The 20236-nt window shown below is 43.6% G+C and overlaps 1 protein-coding gene across 6 annotated transcripts in view; it reads right to left on the bottom strand.

Annotated features, from left to right (window-relative positions):
* LOC139265648 (septin-6) overlaps positions 1 to 20236 on the bottom strand; it is a 100200-nt gene that overhangs the window by 52434 nt on the left and 27530 nt on the right. Inside the window, exon 1 of one of the 6 annotated variants that reach the window (XM_070882828.1) lies at positions 19386 to 19461. The exons of the other annotated variants lie outside the window; for them this stretch is intronic. The gene's annotated coding sequence lies outside the window, so the exon portion shown is untranslated. Of the gene's footprint in view, positions 1 to 19385; positions 19462 to 20236 lie in introns of those variants that run through there. 6 annotated transcript variants of the gene reach the window in all.

Genomic DNA, 20236 nt, shown 5'->3' with positions numbered 1-20236 from the left:
TTCGTGTAAGCGTCTTGTTTTGGTCTGTGATGCTTCCATCATATGGGGTTGGCTGTGTACTCCACAAGCAAATGAGTCGAGTAAGCTACAACCTGTTGCATATGCTTCGAGAAATTTGTCAAAGGTGGAAAGAGCTTACAGCATGGTAGAAAAAGAAGCTTTGGCCTGTTTCTATGTGGTCAACAAGATGCATCAGTACCCGTTTGGTTTTCGTTTTGAACTCGAAACGGATCACAAGCCACTCATTTCATTGTTTTCCGAAAACAAAGGTATTAAATACCAATGCATCGTCCCGTATCCAGAGGTGGGCGTTGACATTGTCTGCCTATGATTATGTTATTCGTCATATACCTGGCACTGAGAATTGTGCTGATGCACCGAGTCGTCTGCCGTTGCCCACACCCGAGATGGAGACGCCTCAACCTGCAGATCTACTGTTAGTAATGGATGCTTTTGAGACTGAAGGAACTCCTGTCACTGTTCAACAAGTTAGCATCTGGACCAGCCATGACACTATTTTATTGGTTGTGAAATGTTGTGTCCTCAGTGGTGATTGGTCTGCTATACCTATGGAAATGTGTGATGAGACCAAACCTTACAACTATCGCAAAGATGAACTGTCCATTCAGTCAGATTATTTACTGTGGGGTAATCATGTTGTTATGCCTAAGAAAGGTAGAGAAAAATTTGTACTTGAACTACATAGCACTCATCCTGGTATTGTCATGATGAAAGCCATTGCTAGGGCTCATGTATGGTGGCCTGGAATTGACTCTGATCTGGAATCATGTGTGTATCAGTGCAATATTTGCATGCAGCTAAGTACCAGCAGAATCTCCTCCGAGTCTTGGGTCGTGGCCATCTAAACCATGGTCGAGGATCCACATCGATTTTGCGTGCTTTTTGTTGTGGTGGATGCATATTCAAAGTGGATAGGGATGGATAGAGTACGTCTAGTACGTCTACAACTACTATTGAGAGCCTTCGTATCATGTTTGTTACTCATTCTTTGCCTGACATTGTTGTGAGCGACGACGGATCTTGCTTCACAAATCTGGAGTTTGAGTTCATGAAACTCAATGGTATTAAACATGTGTGGTCAGCCCCATTCAAACCTGCTTTAATGGTCAAGCAGAGCGTGCTGTTCAAACAATCAAGCAGAGTATGAAATGTGTAACTCAGGGTTCACTGCAGACTCGCTTGTCCTGTATACTGCTCAGTTACAGGAGCAGACCTCATACGCTTACTGGGGTCTCCCCTGCTGAACTACTGATGGAGAAATCTCAAGACCAAGCTTGCTCTTGTTCATCTCAATTTGAATGATCATGTTGAAAACAGATGTCAAAGTCAGCAAGGGTATCATAATCATGCTGCTGTGTCACGTGACATCTCGGTCAACGATCTGGTTTATCTACTGAACTATGGTCAACGTCCAAAGTGGATCGCCGGTACTGTTACAGCCAAGGAGGGTAACAGTGTTTATTGTCGTGCTCAAGAATGGGCAAACATGTAGGAAACATGTTGATCAGATAAAACTGTGGCACACGGATGAACTGGAACCGCTTGAGGAAGATGCAATCAGTGACCAACCAACCAATGTTCATTCATCAGAGGACTTTGCTGTCATTATTGAAACTGGACCTCCAGGCCCTGATGTGGTCATCACCACACCCATCAGATCGGTTACTCAGCCTTCAGTCACAACTGACTCAGAACGCTCGCCTAGAACTGAAGTTGAACTAAGACGATCAACTCGTGAGCGGAAAGTCCCAGACCGTCTTAATTTGTAAAAAGACTGATATCAAGATCTTGAAAGGGGATGTTGTTATGTATTTATGCTTGGGGTCACCAGACACCAGAAGGCGCCACTGTCTGAGGCAATCGGGCTGTACGTGCGCGTGCGCTGGTTACTTTGGGTGCAAATAAAATTGGATCAGGTTTACACCTGAGACAGTTTACAGTAACAAGTCTTTTGAGTCATTACATTCATTATAGAACTGAAGCCAGTTATAGCACCCCAGTTCCTAAGCTAACTGAGCAGAGGCCAGCACAGAGAGAGAGAGTGTGTGTGTGCGTGCGTGCGTGCGTGCGTGCGAGAGGAGGGATCTCTCTGCCATGAAACATGTGCCTGAAATCTTTCCACAGAAATAAGTGCATTAAAAAAAACAATATCTTTTGTTTAGCAGCCAAAGTTCTGTGGAAAATTTGTAAGAGCTACAGAACACAAACAAGCTAAAATTAGGTGATCTTTACCAGAATACACTGTGTGAAGGAAGAGTAATGCCACCCCAGCTACATTGCAAACTGGATTTCTCCCCCCACAGGGCAAACTACGTCACACAGCAACCAGCAAGCACGTTCTCACTGAATGAAATAGGAAACAGACTAAGTGAATTTAAGGAACATTCTCTGGGGAACAAGGCACGACTGCAATAAAGAGGCAAAAAAAACTGCAAATGCTAAAATATTTAAATAACATTTCTTCTTTCAGAGGGTTGTGAATCTGTGGAATTCTCTGCCCCAGAGAGCTGTAGAGGCTGGGTCATTGAATATATTTAAGCTGGAGATAGACATATTTTTGAATGATAAGGAAGTCAGGGTTATGGGGAGCGGGCAGGGAAGTGGAGTTGAGGCCAAGATCAGATCAACCATGATCTTATTGAATGATGGACCAGGCTCAAGGGGCCAAATGGCCTACTCCTGCTCCTATTATGTTCTTTTTTTAAAAAAAAAGACAGGAAATAAAGAATTGCTGGAAACATGCAGTCAGTCAGTCAGCATCTATAGAGAGGAAAGATAGGTTAATATTTCGGGTGTCCTTCAAAATGGTGGCAGATACATCAGTCCTGAATAAATGAAAGGATTTACTCCCGAAGAGTGGACCTGGCTTTTCTTTCCACAATTGTTGTGCCTTTCCAGCAATTTCTGTTTTTATTTCAGCCGTTACCGGTGTCTTTTAACTTGTCGTTATTTGGAGGGCTCATGGGTTAGGAGCCTCTGGCACACATGAATGAAAGCCTGTGATCACTTATCATCAAGGAGTCCTCCATTTGTTTCCCAGACCTTTATTCACAGCTGAGAGCACAAGAGCATTCATCCAACTGTGTTGGACCAAATACACTTACGAAAGCAAAAATAAAAATAAAAAGTCCATATTTTCGACTCAAGATTTTGTTCCAACTGGGACAGATTTGTTTCTTTTGATTTTAAATGGCTTGCCCAATAAAGACACATTTCAGACAGAGAGCCAGAGCCAGTGATGTCCAATGAATGCGGCGCTGTGATTGAATGATGATCAGACACTGCAGGAGTGTTTGTGCACAGGCGCCAGCTACACACACACTGCCAGACCTTGTGCATTCACCACCGTGTTGTTGCAGGATACAGAGCTGCATTTGTTTAAAAGCCTAAAGATTTTCATAGTCTTCGCTCAGCACAATCGGGAGAGAGTATGGTGCAATTCCTGAAAATTGGGGTTATTACTAGCTAGAATCATGGAACAGAATCATAGAATAGTTACAGCAAAGGAGGCCGCCATTCGGCTCGTCAAGCCCGTGCTGACTCTCGGCAAGAGTACTTCAGCTCGTCCCGTCCCACTCCCCCGTCCTTTCCCCGTAGCCCTGCAATTTTTTTCTCCTTCGGGTACTTATGCAATTCCCTTTTGAAAGCCACACTCGAGTCTGCCTCCACCACCCTTTCAAGCAGTGCATCCAGATCCTAACCACTTGCTGAGTAAAAAAGTTTTTCCTCATGTCCCCTTTGGTTCTTCTGCTAATCACCTTAAATCTGTGTCCTCTGGTTCTCGACCCTTCCGCCAATGGGAACAGTTTCTCTCGATCTACTCTGTACAGACCCCTCGTGATTTCAAACACGCACATTTACTAGCTAGAAATTGGCTAACATGTTTACGCATAGAAATATTCCCAGGTTGCTGCAACAGCTCGAGTCACATTCAAAGGAGCTGAGGTTTCAGTTGATGCATGCTCATTTTAAAGGGTAAGATTTGCATGAGAATGGCACCTTTACACCTTTAAGAATTAATTGCATTTTTTTTAAACTCCTGCAATTTAAATTTGGTGAGACTTTATTTGTTTGAGAGCTGTGACTTCCATTTACAGTCCCCGCCAGTGGTGTTTCTGCACCGGTGAACATAATATCATCATCATAGGCTGTCCCTGGGAATCGAGGAAGACTTGCTTCCACTCCTGAAGGGAGTTCTTTGGTGGCTGTACAGTCCAATACGAGAACTACAGACTCTGTCACAGGTGGGACTGATAGTCGTTGAGGGTAAGGGAGGGTGGGACTGGTTTGCCGCACGTTCCTTCCGCTGCCCAAGCTTGATTTCTGCATGCTCAGCGTCCTCTCGGATGCACTTCCTCCACTTAGGGCGGTCTTGGGCCAGGGACTCCCAGGTGTCAGTGGGGATGTCGCACTTTATCAGGGAGGCTTTGAGGGTGTCCTTTTAGTGTTTCCGCTGTCCACCTTTGGCTTGTTTGCCGTAAAGGAGCTCCGAGTAGAACACTTGCTTTGGGAGTCTCATGTCTGGCATGCAGATTATGTGGCCTGCCCAGCGGAGCTGATAGAGTGTGGTCAGTGCTTCAATGCTGGGGATGTTAGCCTGGATGAGGACACTGATGTTGGTGCGCCTATCCTCCCAGGGGATTTGTAGGATCTTGCGGAACATAATGTACGCAGCAATTCAGTCACAATGCCATGTTCTTAGCAGACACTCTGCTCTCAACATATAAATAATATATATATTTATGTTGCCTACTGCTAAATAAACCCATTAGACTCGCCAGTGAATGCCAGGTCGTGATTGATCAGTGGCAATGAGATCTGAAGTCGGCTCTCGCAGTTTCCAATTAATGTCACTCCAGCATTAACTCATGCGCACAGGCTCGTTTCATGGAGACCAAGACCGATGGGAGAGGGTGAACACAGACGCCCTTTAATCTCAGAGTTCTGGGAATGTTTATGAAAACCCGAGTCTCTCACAATCCTTAATAACATCAGGCACTGAGATTAACTCACAGCTTCACTACTCTCTCTCTTTCATCTAAATACTAAAATAAATAAATATACCACCATTTCGAGGAAATTAACAGCATTGGGGTTGGGGGAGGGGCAGAATATGTACCCATGATCTTAATTTCTTAGAAATTGTGGATCACAACGACAAATTCGTTTCTTGGTCACTCATCCATTAATCATGATGCAGCTCTCAGTAAAGAACTCAAACATTAACCCATCACAACCCTACGGTGTTAATAAAATATAGTTAAGTGGATTCTTACACAAGTTATGAGAAATGTTTGTATGCAAGTATAAGGCATGAATTTAATCTCTGGTATCCAGAACCCCACCCCCCTCTCTCTCTTCCCCCTCCCCCCCCCCCCAAAAAAAAAACATGACTTCAACCTCGTCAGAACTCTAAACCATAATCATACCTTTGCCTAACTATGCACTATTCCATGTATTACACAAACAAGCACGAGGCCATCTACCGGTCTCCAAAAGCACACCCAGGGGTCTGGATTAACTGGAGTCTGAAGCCAAACAAGACCTACACAATGAACCAAGTATCACACCATGTAATGGTTGGTGTGTGGTCGAGGTTCAAATGCTCATAAAAAAGACCTTGCGCTCCCCAGAATTAGTAAGTCTTTCATTCTGTAATGTTGCCAATATTTTAGCCACATCTCTCACTGTAACCCTTGCTCTTAGTGAGAGGGTCAGGAGCTTCTTCAGTACAGTGCAGTTGGAGTTAATAGTGCATTCACTGGCCTGAATGAATTGATGGCACTCATCTGCTACTAAATGTTCTAGTCTCAATTCAGACCAGCATTCATTCTGAAAACAATTGTTAAGACCAAAAAAAATCAAAATGAACTTACAAATTTCAAAACATTCCTTTGTCAAGTTACATTTTTTTTTTTAAAAGTGAAAGAAAGACTTGCATTTCTATAGCTCCTTTCATGACCACCGGACGTCTCAAAGTGCTTTACAGCCAATTAAGTAATTTTGAAGTGTAGTCACTGTTGCAATGTAGGAAACAGGACAACCAATTTGCACACATCAAGCTCCCACAAACAGCAATGTGATAATGACCAGATCATCTGTTTTAGTGATGTTGATTGAAGGATCAACATCACTAAAACAGGACACTGGGCCAGGACACTGGGGATATAACTCCCCAGCTCTTCTTCGAAAGAGTGCCATGGGGTCATTTACACGCACCCGAGAGAGCAGACGGGGCCTCGGTTTAACATCTCATCCAAAAGACAGCACCTCTGACAGTGCAGCGCTCCCTCAGTACTGCACGGGATTGTCAGCCTACGTTTTTGTGCTCAAGCCTCTGGAATGGGACTTGAACCCACAACCTTTTGACTCAGAGGGGAGAGTGCTACCCATTGACATATTGGCTGATAAGGGAATGCAAGTAGGCAGCAGCAAGACGCCATGGTTGTAGCAACCATACTGGAGAGGTGGGTGGCTGAGATAGGAACAGAGCGGGCTATGGAGTGGAGGGTGTAGCGCACTGCAGCAATCTTCCAAACTCAAGGTCTAAAAATAACAGCCACACTCGAGTGGCTCATCAAAGAACACACGGCAAGGTGTGAACCTGCAACAGCAGGGAGTTACTAGCCTGCAGGAGAGTCTGTTTCAACACAGTTCAATTTTCCCTGCATCCCAATTAAAGTGCATTTTATTGTAAGCAAGAGCTAATCCTCTCCACATGTGCAGTAACTAATGTTATGAGGGCCAATACATTCAAATGTCAATTGGATTTTATTGTGACTAACCGTTTAGAGACACAGTTGGTCGCCTTTGTAAGGCTCCATCTCTTTGAATTGTCAATTCATAAAGATGTGTAAAAGGCAGTTGTAGCTCTGAAGAGGTATTTGACATCTCAGCCATTTGACTGGTCAGTGCTCCATTTGTACTGATTTCCCATGGGGCAAACTTACATTTGTACGCGCCATATGAGAAAGTAGCAATTCAGGAGATACACAGAAACATAGAAAATAGGTGCAGGAGCAGGCTATATTCCCTGATCCCTTTAGCTGCAAGGGCCACATCTAACTCCATTTTGAATATGTCCAACAAACTGGACTCAACAACTTTCTGTGGCAGAGAATTCCACAGGTTCACAATTCTCTGAGTGAAGGAATGTCGCATGCGCTGAAAACCGTTTTTTCCGATCTGTCAAGTTTCTGGCTCGACAGATCCAACACATTTTGGTCATCAGTCCTACTTTCTCCTTATGTGGCTGTGTCAAATTCTTCATCTTACAATATTTCTGTGAAGTGCCTTACATAGAAAATAGGTGCAGGAGTAGGCCACATTCAGCCCTTTGAGCCTGCACCAACATTCAATAAGATCATGGCTGATCATTCACCTCAGTACCCCTTTCCTGCTTTCTCTCCATACCTCTTGATCCCTTTAGCCGTAAGGGCCATATCTAACTCCCTCTTGAATATATCCAATGAACTGGCATTAACAACTCTGCGGCAGGGAATTCCACAGGTTAACAACTCTGAGTGAAGAAGTTTCTCCTCATCTCAGTCCGAAATGGCCTACCCCTTATCCTAAGACTGTGTCCCCTGGTTCTGGACTTCCCCAACATCGGGAACATTCTTCCCGCATCGAACTTGTCCAGTCCCGTCAGAATCTTATATGTTTCTATGAGATACCCGCTCATCCTTCGAAACTCCAGTGTATAAAGGCCCAGTTGATCCAGTCTCTCCTCATACGTCAGTCCAGCCATCCCAGGAATCAGTCTGGTGAACCTTCGCTGCACTCCCTCAATAGCAAGAACATCCTTCCTCAGGTTAGGAGACCAAAACTGAACACAATATTCCAGGTGAGGCCTCACCAAGGCCCTGTACAACTGCAATAAGACCGCCCTGCTCCTATACTCAAATCCCCTAGCTATGAAGGCCAACATACCATTTGCCTTCTTCACCGCCTGCTGTACCTGCATGCCAACTTTCAATGACTGATGAACCATGACACCCAGGTCTCGTTGCACCTCCCCTTTTCCTAATCTGCCGCCATTTAGATAATATTCTGCCTTCTGTTTTTGCCCCCAAAGTGGATAACTTCACATTTATCCACATTATACTGCATCTGCCATGCATTTGCCCACTCACCTAACCTGTCCAAGTCACCCTGCAGTCTCTTAGCATCCTCCTCACAGCTCACACCGCCACCCAGTTTAGTGTCATCTGCAAACTTGGAGATATTACACTCTATTCCTTCATCCAAATCATTAATATATATTGTAAAGAGCTGGGGTCCCAGCACTGAGCCCTGCGGCATTCCGCTAGTCACTGTCTGCCATTCTGAAAAGGACCAGTTTATCCCGACTCTCTGCTTCCTGTCTGCCAACCAGTTCTCTATCCACGTCAGTATATTACTCCCAATACCATGTGCTTTTATTTTGCACAACAATCTCTTGTGTGGGACCTTGTCAAAAGCCTTTTGAAAATCCAAATACACCACATCCACTGGTTCTCCCTTGTCCACTCTACGGGGTCAAGTTTCGGCCGCCAGCTAGAACAGCGCATATCGGAGAGGCCCGCCTAATTTATAGAACAAAAATTGCGCCGAATACTTACCTTGCGATTCTCAGATAGCTGTAGGCCCCATTTCCACCTCGGCGCTGCGCAGCAGGAGGAGGAGCTACAGCCCTGCACCAAAAACAATGCCGGCAGCTGCGCACGTGCGCAGTGGAGGCTGAGCGTGTGCGCAGTAGCTGCCGGTGTCCTGTCTCCGGGGCAACGACCCTATCCCAGGTCAAAGGGACGTCGCCCCTCTCCCCGGCCGAGTGGCCTGCGCATCTTACCTCGGCAGCGGGGTCCACCCGCCCGCCCGCCCTCTCACTGGGGGCGGGCTCTGCCCGAAGAGCCAGCGGCGGCAGCCCAGAATCGGCTGCTTGCGGGCTCTGCCCGAAGTCCTCGGCCGGGCCCGGCTGCTTCTTCGTCGTCTTTTCCCTCCATCATCCTCTCTTCTCTTCCCCCCCATCATCTTCTCTTCCCCCCCACCGCCCCCATCATATTCCTGGTGCTGCAGTAGGTGAGTAGAAATAATTTTTTATTTATTGAGTGATTTTTAATGTTTTTTTTATTTATTTGGATTAATTTATTGGTTTATGGATTTATTTCTCATTTATTATTGATGATGGCTCTTTATTTGTAAAAGTGAAGTGTTTAATGTTTGTAAACCCCCCCCTCCCCCCCTTTCCATACACCTGATTTTCTAAGTGTAGGCAAGGTTTTTCTGAGCGTACAAAAATTTACACTTACTCCATTCTAAGTTAGTTTGGAGTAAGTTTTCATTGCCTAAACTTGCAAAATAGGCGTAAATGGCCGGACACGCCCCCTTTTGAAAATAGAAAATCTGTTCTAAACTCACTAGAACTAGAGCAAACTAAAGGCCGAGAATTGCAATTTCTGATACTCCATTCTAAACTAATTGCTCCAAATAAATGGGAGCAACTCAGGCCGAAACTTGACCCCAATTAGTTACATCCTCAAAAAAATTCCAGAAGATTTGACAAGCTTGGGACGTTTTACTATGATAAAGGCGCTACAATGGTCCAGAAATCCCCGTTTCTTCTTCCTGCAGACGTTCGACTAAAAATAGGAGAGATGATGTGCACCTAGGTTTTGGTCGAATGCCCACCCGAGATCCCGGACTCGAGGCCTCCTCTTCTTGCACAATGGAGCGCATTCACGTTGGGATGTCCGTAAGAGTCACATGGGCCTGGACACCCAATCACGGAGAAGTATTTTCTCATTCATAGCAATAGGAGTTTCATAAGTCGGAAACTCCTATTATGAAGAATGAGAAACACCCCAAAACACTACATAAAACATTAAAAAAAACCTCACATAGATACACTATAGAAATTAAAGTTGATAGAAATGGATTTACCCATATCTTGCCCAGCAAATGTCCTCAAAACTCTCATGCCTGATAAAAGCAGGCACATAGCCTTCGCTTAGTCATAAGAGTTTAAAAACATATCAAAAACATGATTAAAATAAAATTTTAAAAAACGTATTTGTTAAAACCTTGCCCACTCAGGTAATTTTATTTTAAACCATAATTAAAACTTTTTTTTTTTAAATCAAATTTTTTTTCTTTAAAAATCATTTCTGACAACTTTAATTTCTATAGTGTATTTATGTGAGTTTTAAATAAAATGTTTTATGTAGTGTTTGTGTGTTTCTCATTCATCGTAATAGGAGTTTCCGACTTACGAAACTCCTATTACTATGAATGAGAAAATACTTCATCGTGATTGGGTGTCTAGGCCCACATGACTCTTATGGACATCCCAACGTGAACGCGCTCCGTTGTGCAAGAAGAGGAGGCCTCGAGTCCGGGATCTCTGGTGGGCATTCGATCCAAAACCTCGGTGCACATCTTCTCTCCTATTTTTAGTCGAACGTCTGCAGGAAGAAACAGGGATTTCTGGACCATTATAGCACCTTTAACGTAGTAAAACGTCCCAAGGTACTTCACAGGAGTATTTTAAGATGAAGAATTTGACACTGAGCCACATAAGGATAAAGTAGGGCAGATGACCAAAAGCTTGGTAAATAGGTAGGTTTTAAGGAGCGTCTTAAAGGAGGAGAGAGAGGTGGCGGGGCGGAGACTCCTAAATACTTTTTTTTTTAAAGAAACTGAAATTGAAGAAGAACATGTGTTTATTGTTGTGGCTCCAAGAACATCACTGCCATATGATGGTGGAGTAATAAAAATTGTTGGAGATTATTATGCACAGGGGAGTTATTGCAATATTGGTTTCCGTTAAAAAGAAATTGTCTTGGTGTGTGACACAAGTCTGATTTTGATCGATGACCTCAAGTTTTCAGAGGACTATCTGTATGGCAGTGCATCGCTACACTTGCTCCGTACCTAACTGGGAATTAAACACTGACTTTTGCTACGATACGAAGAATACAGTCCTCACTGCCGTACTGAATGATCCAGGTCCACTTCAAAACAAAATCCAAATACCACGGGTCCAGTGATGCACATGCATTGGACCCATGATCAACACGGCATGTACAGCACACATGTTCAGACATTATAGATGCGGTGTAGGTGCCTTCCTGGGACTGAATTCCAGGGAAAATGTCAGGGAGGGGTTGGGTTATTATTGATTCACTGCAAACTTAAAAATCGGTTGAAACTAGTAAAAACGAATTTCAAGTGAGCCCTACAGACAGTCACTCAAGGATGGAACTTGTCCATTCACCTCTAGGTAACCCTCCAAGCTAATGTCCCAACAAGCAAGGCTGTCCCTGCCAGAGAAGCAGGAAGTCTACCAGTATCCGGAGCTCGTAGGCTGCCCGCCAGCAGTTGGTTAAACTCCTGCGTTCACTCGGGACTCCCTCCATGAGGGCCGAGAGCATGGATGCCAAAGGTGGGCAATGTGCACGGTCAGTGTCGGAGGAACAGAAAGTTTAGGAGGGTTTGTAGGACTGGAGGAGGTTACAAAAGATAGGAAGAGGCAAGGCCATAAATGGATTTAAACACAAGGAAGGGAAGTTTGAATTACAGGTGTTTTTTTTTTTGGGGGGGGGGGGGCAGGGGGACGGGGGGGGGGCACGAAAAGGGGAAAACCAGGAGCCAATAGAGGTCAATGAGGATGACAGCTATGATGGTCGAGCAGGACTTGCTGGAGAATAGGATATGGGCAGCAGAGTTTTGGAAGAAATTAAGTTTCCGGTGGATGGAAGTTCGGTGGCCAGCCAGGTGGACATTGGACTTTCTCATCCTCGGAGATGTTAATCAGTGCTGAGACTGAAGGAGGATCTCTCTGGGCAGCAGATAACCAAGGATTTTAAAAGGAAAGGTGAGGGAATGGAACAAGGTGAGGTGCTTGGAGAAGGTACTAGAGGAGTAAAGAAAGAGACCAAGGTTTGATTTGGCACCAAACACTACACTGCCACCACGGTGTTTTGACTGGGGCAGCTGGTGGAAAGTAGAGCCAGGTGGGGAGGCTTCAGTAAGGGGCAAGTTACGCCCTCCAAGTTTCAGTCAAAGCTATGATGTCAATTGCAATCATCCACAATGAAGTCGTGGATGGCAAGGACCTTGTTCACCAACGAACGGACATTCTGGAGGGAAAAGCGGCAAAGGGTGGCAATTTTTGATCCGCTGAAGATCCCAAGGGTGCAGCAGCATGGATTGGATGAGCATCACGGGGAGGAAGTTGATGAGGTTAGCCCCAAGCAGATCACGCTGGGCAGGAAGGTCAGCGAAGAGGGGAGGACTGGGCATTTAGGGTTGCTGCTCCTAAGGAGGCAGTGATCTAATGACATATTCATTTGGCAAACTGTTGGCAGTAGAATCGCGATATACAAGGGACACCACCAATGTCAAATACAGACAGTTTCTTTAAATGTTTTCCGAAATGAAGACACTGAATAAATCAGCATTAACAGTCAAGTTGAAGCACGTCACATCTGATTTCTGACTTAAAATCCAACTAGTTGTTGAACTCGTGGAAATACCCAGCTTTGGAATAGGTTCTATTTTGCTGCTTCCCACAGTCCCTTTCCCCTTTTTATAAAAAAAGACAAAATGGACTTGCGCAACAAAACACGCAACAAAAGTGAAACTGGACACTGGCTTGGAACCTTCCTCATTTCCACAGCTATTACTGCAAAGTTCACAGCTGTGCGATTAGCCTACAGCATTTTAAACACTGAATCTGCATTTACCTGGTTATGGTGTTGTAATTAGAACTTTAGTGAAGCACAATGGCGTGTGAGCAAACAAGTCAAATGTACTTTTACAAAAAAACATCCAGAAGCACAATTACAGACTTTGCAATTCCAAATTTGAATTGTCTGGAGAGCATTTTGAGCTCGAAAGAAAGTAAAGAAAAGTGAAGAAGAAAAAGAAAAAGGAAAGGAAAGGAAGGAAGTTCTTCAAAAGCACAGATGAGAGCACCAGTTTAACCCAGCTATTGAAATTTTCAGAGAAATGTAGAGTTTCTTCATCCCAGTAACTGCCTCCTAAACAATCCCAGAGCTTTTGTCACCACTGTTCTACTCAAAGGGCCATTCTATGTAATAAATCGTTCTGCACCATGAAGCACTTCCTGGCTTCAGTCTTCAAATTTAGCTTTCCCCAGTTTGCGCCGATATTACCTTGTCCTTCAATTGTCATTTAGCATGAAATAGTGCTCCGAACAAACCTTTTCTCTTCCGCTTACAGTACATACCTGCACTAAATTCCCTCCCATTCACCACCTTTTAAAGCTAAGAGTCCAAGTTTTTATTGCACCATAAACAGTTACTGTGCAGAAAAGGGTAATTTAGCCCACCAATGGTTCCTTGCTAGAGCGATCTAAAACTAATCTCACTGCCGTGCTCTCTCCTCACATTCTCTGCATCAAATGTCTGCATATCCTTCCCTTAAAAGATGCAATGATCTCTGCGTCAAATCATTCCATATGCTAATGAACCTGATTAAACACATTTATCCTAACCCCTCTGCTCATTCTCCGGTGACAATTCTAAACTGATAACCACTCGTCACCAACTCCCCAACCAGAGAAAATAGGTCTTTCCTTGTTCATCCCATCAAAACCCTGCATGTCCGGACAACCTATTAAATCTTCTCAGCTCCAGTGCAAATAGTCCCAATGTCTCAAATTGCTCCTCATAATTTACAGCTCCCCCATCTCTGGCATCATTGTTGTGAACCTACACGCTAAGCCCTCTACAGCTTTAATTCCCTTTGACTGCGGACTAGCCATTCATTGCCTTGCACAAAGTTAGCAAACCTTTTTGCTTGTGTGTTCTGGGCCTCTTATTTATAAACCCAAAATGCTATTGCCTTATTTTTTTTTCAAATGATACACATTTTCAGAGAATTGTGTATTTGCATCCCTGGATCTGGGTGTTCATTCACACCATATAGCATCGTTCCATTCCCCCTTGTTTTACCTTCCAGAATTCACCACATTAAACTGCATCCACCACCACCTATATATCCATTCCACAAATCGATTATATTCTTTGAAAGTCTTCTACAGTACTTCAAAAAATATTAATTTGTCAAATATGACTTGCTGTTAACAAATGGTTACGGTAACATGGTGATGTTACTGGACTGGTATCCAGAGGCCTGGACTAATGATCTGGAGACACGAGTTCAAATCCCACCACAACAGCTGGGGAATTTAAATTCAGCTAATTAAATAAATCTGAAATTAAAATGCTAGTGAAACCATGAAACTACTGGACTGTTGTAAAAATCCATCTGGTTCACTAATGTGCTTTAGGGAAGGGAATCGGCCGTCCTCACCCGGTCTGGGCCTATGTGCGACTCCAGGCCCACAGCAATGTGGAATGGCCCAGCAAGCCACCCAGTTGTACCAAACTGCTATGAAAAAGACCTGCACCACCTTACCGCCATCTTCTCAAGGGCAATTAGGGATGGGCAATAAATGCTGGCCTTGCCAGCGACACTCATCCTGTGAACGAATTTTAAAATAAATCCGTAACGGGTGTCGATTATTCCATGCTCGTTTAAATCAGTGAGCTCAAAATATGGATTCCAAGAGTTTGACCACATTTCATGTTAGATGAACTGGTCGATAGTTACCCTATTTATATTTCCTTCCCTTCTCGAACAGAGACGTTGCATTCACTACTCTTCAGGCCAACACAACCCACGTCTACTATTTGTGGTTAGAGCCTCGACTCCTACTCTTCTGACTTCCTTCAAACAGCCTGGAGTGCACACCATCAGCGCTCCGAGATGTATCCACTTTGGGTTCCTCTTTTCTATAATTAGCCCTCGCAGTTTTAGAACATCCGCCTCTGGTACACCTACATTTTCACTTCTGCCATCATTTGTAATCACCGGCTAAACATTTATTTATTATCTCAACGACAACTTCATCCTCCACTAGATTCCACTCAAGGCCCCTTCATCCTCGAGTGGCCCTACGCTCTCTAATTACTCTTTTACTTTTAATATGTTGTTAAAACCTTTATTATTCCTTTTACATTATGCAAGTTTTTTTTATAACGCATTTCCTTTTAACCCACAAATCTGTTTTCACTTCTACACTGCATTCCTCATGATTTTCTTCACTACTGTTAACTCTAGTTTTATCATATGCCTCCCATTTAAGTTTTAATCCTTCTATTTATCACCAGAACACTCTTGGGCAGGTTGAGAAAGTGGTTAAAAAAGCTTACAAGATCCTGGGCTTCATGAATAGAGGCAGAGTACAAAAGCAAGGAAGTTATGACGAACCTTTATAAAACACTGGTTCAGCCTCAACTGGAGTAGTGTGTCCAATACTGGGCACCGCACTTTAGGAAGGCTGTGAAGGCTTTAAAGTGCAGAAAAGATTTACAGGAATGGTTCCAGGGACGAGGGACTTCAGTTAGGTGGATAGACTGGAGAAGCTGGGGTTGTTCTCCTTAGAGCAGAGAAGGACGGGAGGAGATTTGACAGAGGTGTTCAAAATCATGAGGGGTCTGGACAGAGTAGATAGAGAGCAACTGTTCCCATTGGCGGAAGGATCGAGAACCAGAGAACACAGATTTAAGGTGATTGGCAAAAGAATCAAAGGCGACATGAGGGAAAATGTTTTTTTTTTAACGCAGCGAGTGGTTAGGATCTAGAATGCACTGCCTGAAAGGGTGGCGGAGGCAGATTCAATCATGTCTTTGAAAGGGAATTGGATAAGTGCCTGAAGGAAAAAAAATTGCAGGAAAGGGCAGGCGAGTTGGATTGGCTGAAGTACTCGTGCAGAGAGCCGGTATGGCTTGACGGGCCGAATGGCCTGCTTCTGTGCTGCAACCATTCTGTTTCATGCAGCCATTTCTTGCCTTGTGGGAATACATGTATTTTGCACTCTCTCTCTCATATTTGAAAATCCCTGTTAACTTTTTTGTCCTGTTAATTTGAGCCAACTCCTTTCTTAGCTCACTGAACTTGCTCCCCTTCACCACCACCACCACCCAAGTCCAGCAATTCTTCATTATCCCTTTCTATTTTTACATTGAACCTATATTGTGGTCGCTATATTACAATTATTTTGTACTCTGTCAGGCAGAGTCAGCATGGTTTTATAAAAGGGAAATCATGTTTGACAAATTTGCTGGAGTTCTTTGAGGATGTAACGAGCAGGGTGGATAAGGGGAAACCAGTGGATGTGATGCATTTGGATTTCCAGAAGGTATTCGATAAGGTGCCACATAAAAGGTTACTGCACAAGATAAAAGTTCACAGGGTTGGGGGTCATATATTAGCAAAGATAGAGGATTGGCTAACCAACAGAAAACAGAGTCGGGATAAATGGGTCATTTTCTGGTTGGCAAACGGTAACTAATGGAGTGCCACAGGGATCAGTGCTGGGTCCTCAACTATTTACAACCTATATTAATGACATGGATGAAGGGACTGAGTGCAATGTCGCCAAGATTGCTGATGATATAAAGATGGGTGGGAGAGCAAGTTGTGAGGAGGACACAAAAAATCTGCAAAGGGATATAGACAGGCTAAGTGAGTGATCAAAAATTTGGCAGATGGAGTATAATGTGGGAAAGTGAGAGGTTATCCATTTTGGCAGGAAAGCAAACTATTATTTAAATGGAGAGGAACTACAAAATGCTGCAGTAGAGGGACCTGGGGGTCCTTGTGCATGAAACACAAAAAGTTAGTATGCAGGTACAGCAAGTAATCAGGAAGGCAAATGGAATGTTGGCCTTTATTGCAAGGGGGAAGAGAGTATAAAAGCAGAGAAGTCCTGCTACAACTGTACAAGGTATTGGTGAGGCTACACCTGGAGTACTGCGTACAGTTTTGATCTCCTTATTTAAAGAAGGATATACTTGCATTGGAGGCTGTTCAGAGAAGGTTCACTAGGTTGATTCCGGAAATGAAGGGGTTGACTTATGAAGATAGGTTGAGTAGGTTGGGCCTATACTCATTGGAGTTTAGAAGAATTAGAGGTGATCTTAATGAAACTGAGGGGGGTTCGACAAAGTGGATGCAGAGAGGATATTTCCATTCGTAGGGGAATCTAGAACTAGGGGACATAGTTTCAGAATAAGGGGTCGCCCCTTTAGAACGGAGATGAGGAAGAATTTCTTCTCAGGAGGGTTGTAAATCTATGGAATTTTCAACCCGAGAGCTGTGGAGGCTGGGTCACTGAATATATTTAAGTTGGAGATACAGATCTTTGAGCGATAAGGGAGTGAAGGGTTATGGGAGCAGGCAGGGAAGTGGAGCTGAGCCCAAGATCAGATCAACCATTAAATAGCAGAGCAGGCTCGAGGGGCCAGATGGCCTACTCCTGCTCCTATTTCTTATGTTCTTATTTGGCTACTTTCACATCAGCTATTTGTCCCCAACTAAAACAAGCAAGATTTATATCCTTGTTGGAAACATACTAGTCTAGGAAGCAGCCTCGAGTGCATTCTAAAATGTATCCTTCACTTTGACCACTTGAATTGACAAGAGCACGACAGAGCTTGAGCACGGTGACTTCAGATCGATAATATTTTTGACATGGGCTTGGCATTCGGTTTGCTTTGATGATTTATGCTGGGTTGTTGCAGAGTGGTAAAGCTTTGAGTCACTGGAGTTTAATGCAGGGAAGTGAGAGCTCACACATTTTGGATCAGAGAAAGACAATGCTGGATATTTTCCTAATGGAGAGAGACTGGGAGCGGTGGAGGATCCAAAGTGGTGTGTGTGTCCAGGTACACAAATCACTAAACGTTAGTGCAGAGGTTCAAAGGAAGCTAATGGAATGTTGCTTTTTTTATCTAAAGAGGGCTGGAGCACTAAAGTAAAAATGTGACGCTTCAAGTTGTAGAGCCCTGGTTAGACCCCACCTGAAGTCGTGCACTCAATGTTGGGCACTGAACCGTAGAAAAGATATATTGGCCTTGGAGGGCCTGCAGCACAGACTCACCAGAATGATACCAGGGCTTAAAAGGGTTAAATTACGAGTACAGTTGAATAACCCTTGTTTGTACTCCCTCGAGTTTAGCAGGTTGAGCAGGGATATAACCGAGATGTTTAAAATGATAAAACGATTCGACAAGGTAGAGAGAGAACCTGTTTTCTCTGGCAGGAGAATCGGGGACAAGGGAGAAATAATCAAAATCAGAGCTTGGCCATTTAGAATTAAAATCAGGAAATACTTTTCCCCACACAAAGGGGAGTGGATATCTGGAACTCTTTCCCTTCCCCCCCCACCCCTGTCCAATGGTACAATTACCCAGTCTGCTGTCGCTCCCCTAATTAGTACCGGTGGTTTACTCACTCTTAACTAATTCCTTATCCGTGTCTAAGTCCTAAACTTATGACGCTGCATTTCACAAAGAACTTTACTGAAGGCATTCTGGAAAGCTCGGTATACTACATCATAGGGCCGTCCGATATTCACTTAGGATGTCACTTCCTCAACCAAAGTCACGGAGGTTGGTCAGGCAGGACCTCCCCCCTTCTGAAACTAGAATGGTTGCTATTTTCCCAGGTTATATTCATACACCATACCTGAAGTTTGTTCACAATGATCAGTTCAATTATTTGACCTATTACTGAAGGTCGATTAAGGAGTCTGTGGCTTACTGGGCTGACGTAGTTATATGCAACATTAGGGTGATGAAGCAAGAGTCATACAAGAAGACTGTGACACATTAAAGGCGATCAACTTAAATGCAGTTTTGCTTACAATGTATTGGCATCAACAGGTTAAAAACCTCCATAGACACTCATTAGATTTCTTCCCCTCAACTCTCATTACACATTGTTCCCAGTCCAAGATGGCAGGGCAGACAAGTAGGTTGTTACCATGACAATATGATCATCTGGCAAGCTATTAGGAGGCACCAGATCACCTGACATATTGATACACTCTTTTGACTTTTTCTCCCACCCACAAAATGCCCGTGCCTTCTTTTTTTTTAAAAAAGATGGTCTGGCTCAGTTCAGGGATCCTACAAACAATTTCAAAGGCACAGGCAGCCAGGGACTTGGGTTTCCAGCCCAGCAACCTTATGACCTCCATCTAGACAGCACAGGTAAGAGGTTAATGAATGTTAATAGCTAAAAATCATCAGTGAATCAGTTATTCAAGAAATTAAAATGAACCTAATGGTCACATCTGCTCTATTGCACTGGAATAAAGGGATCTTTCAATCTCCTGTCCTCACTGTTGTAACCAAAATAGCAAGTGAAGAAAAACAAATACCGTATAGGCAACAGGATTCCACTTATCATTTAATAACTTATAATTCAAATGAAGGCAAAAATAACCTAAGCATTTGAGCCTTCTTTCTCTGAAGGAAGTATGGTTGGACTTCAATTGGATATCTTACCTCAATAAGCCACCGAGTGGTTAGGCAGATCCATGCAAATGTGACCCTCGCTTTCTCTCCCAATTCCTTCCTTGCACTGCAAATATTTGAACTTGCTTATATTATATTAAAAAAAACAAGACTGTGTGTTGTCATTTGCAAGATCAAGTCACTACAACAAACTATTCTATTTTATCCTACCGTACACCACACTCAATGCAGAGAATGTAGCAACTTTGGCCCCAAGTTTCCACATGATTTGCTCCTGATTTTTAGGAGCAACTGGTGTAGAACGGAGTATCTTAGAAATCGGAATTCTCGTCATTTAGTTTGCTCCAGTTCGAGTCAGTTAGAACAGTTTCACTTTGGAACAGAATTTTTTTTTTCCAAAAGGGGGCGTGTCCGGCCACTTACGCCTGTTTTCAAAGTTTCGGCAGTGAAAACTTACTCCAAACAAACTTAAAATGGAGTAAGTGAAGATTTTTGTACGCTCGAAAAAACCTTGTCTACACTTTAGAAAATCAGGCGTAGGTTACAAATCAGGCGTAGGGAATGGTGGGGGGGGGGGGTTTAAAGGGAAGTTTACAAACATTAAACACTTCAATTTTACAAATAAAGAGCAATCATCAATAATAAATGATAAATACATCAATACATCAACCAATAAATCAATCAAAAAAAATTAAGAAATTTTTTTTTTTTTAAATCATTAAATAAAACATTTTCTACTTACCGACTGCAGCACCGGGAGCCCTCCAATAGCGTGCTGGGATGCCCCCTCACCAGTGTGTCTCTGTCAGTGTCTCTATCTCTCTGACTGTCTGTGTGTCTCTCTCATTCTCTGTGTTTCTGACAGCGAGGGGAGGGGGAGG

This window comes from Pristiophorus japonicus, chromosome 6, assembly GCF_044704955.1.
Source record: "Pristiophorus japonicus isolate sPriJap1 chromosome 6, sPriJap1.hap1, whole genome shotgun sequence".
Lineage (NCBI taxonomy): Eukaryota > Metazoa > Chordata > Chondrichthyes > Pristiophoridae > Pristiophorus > Pristiophorus japonicus.
The sequence above is the reverse complement of the archived record's forward strand: the minus strand, read 5'-3'. Positions and strand labels throughout refer to the sequence as shown.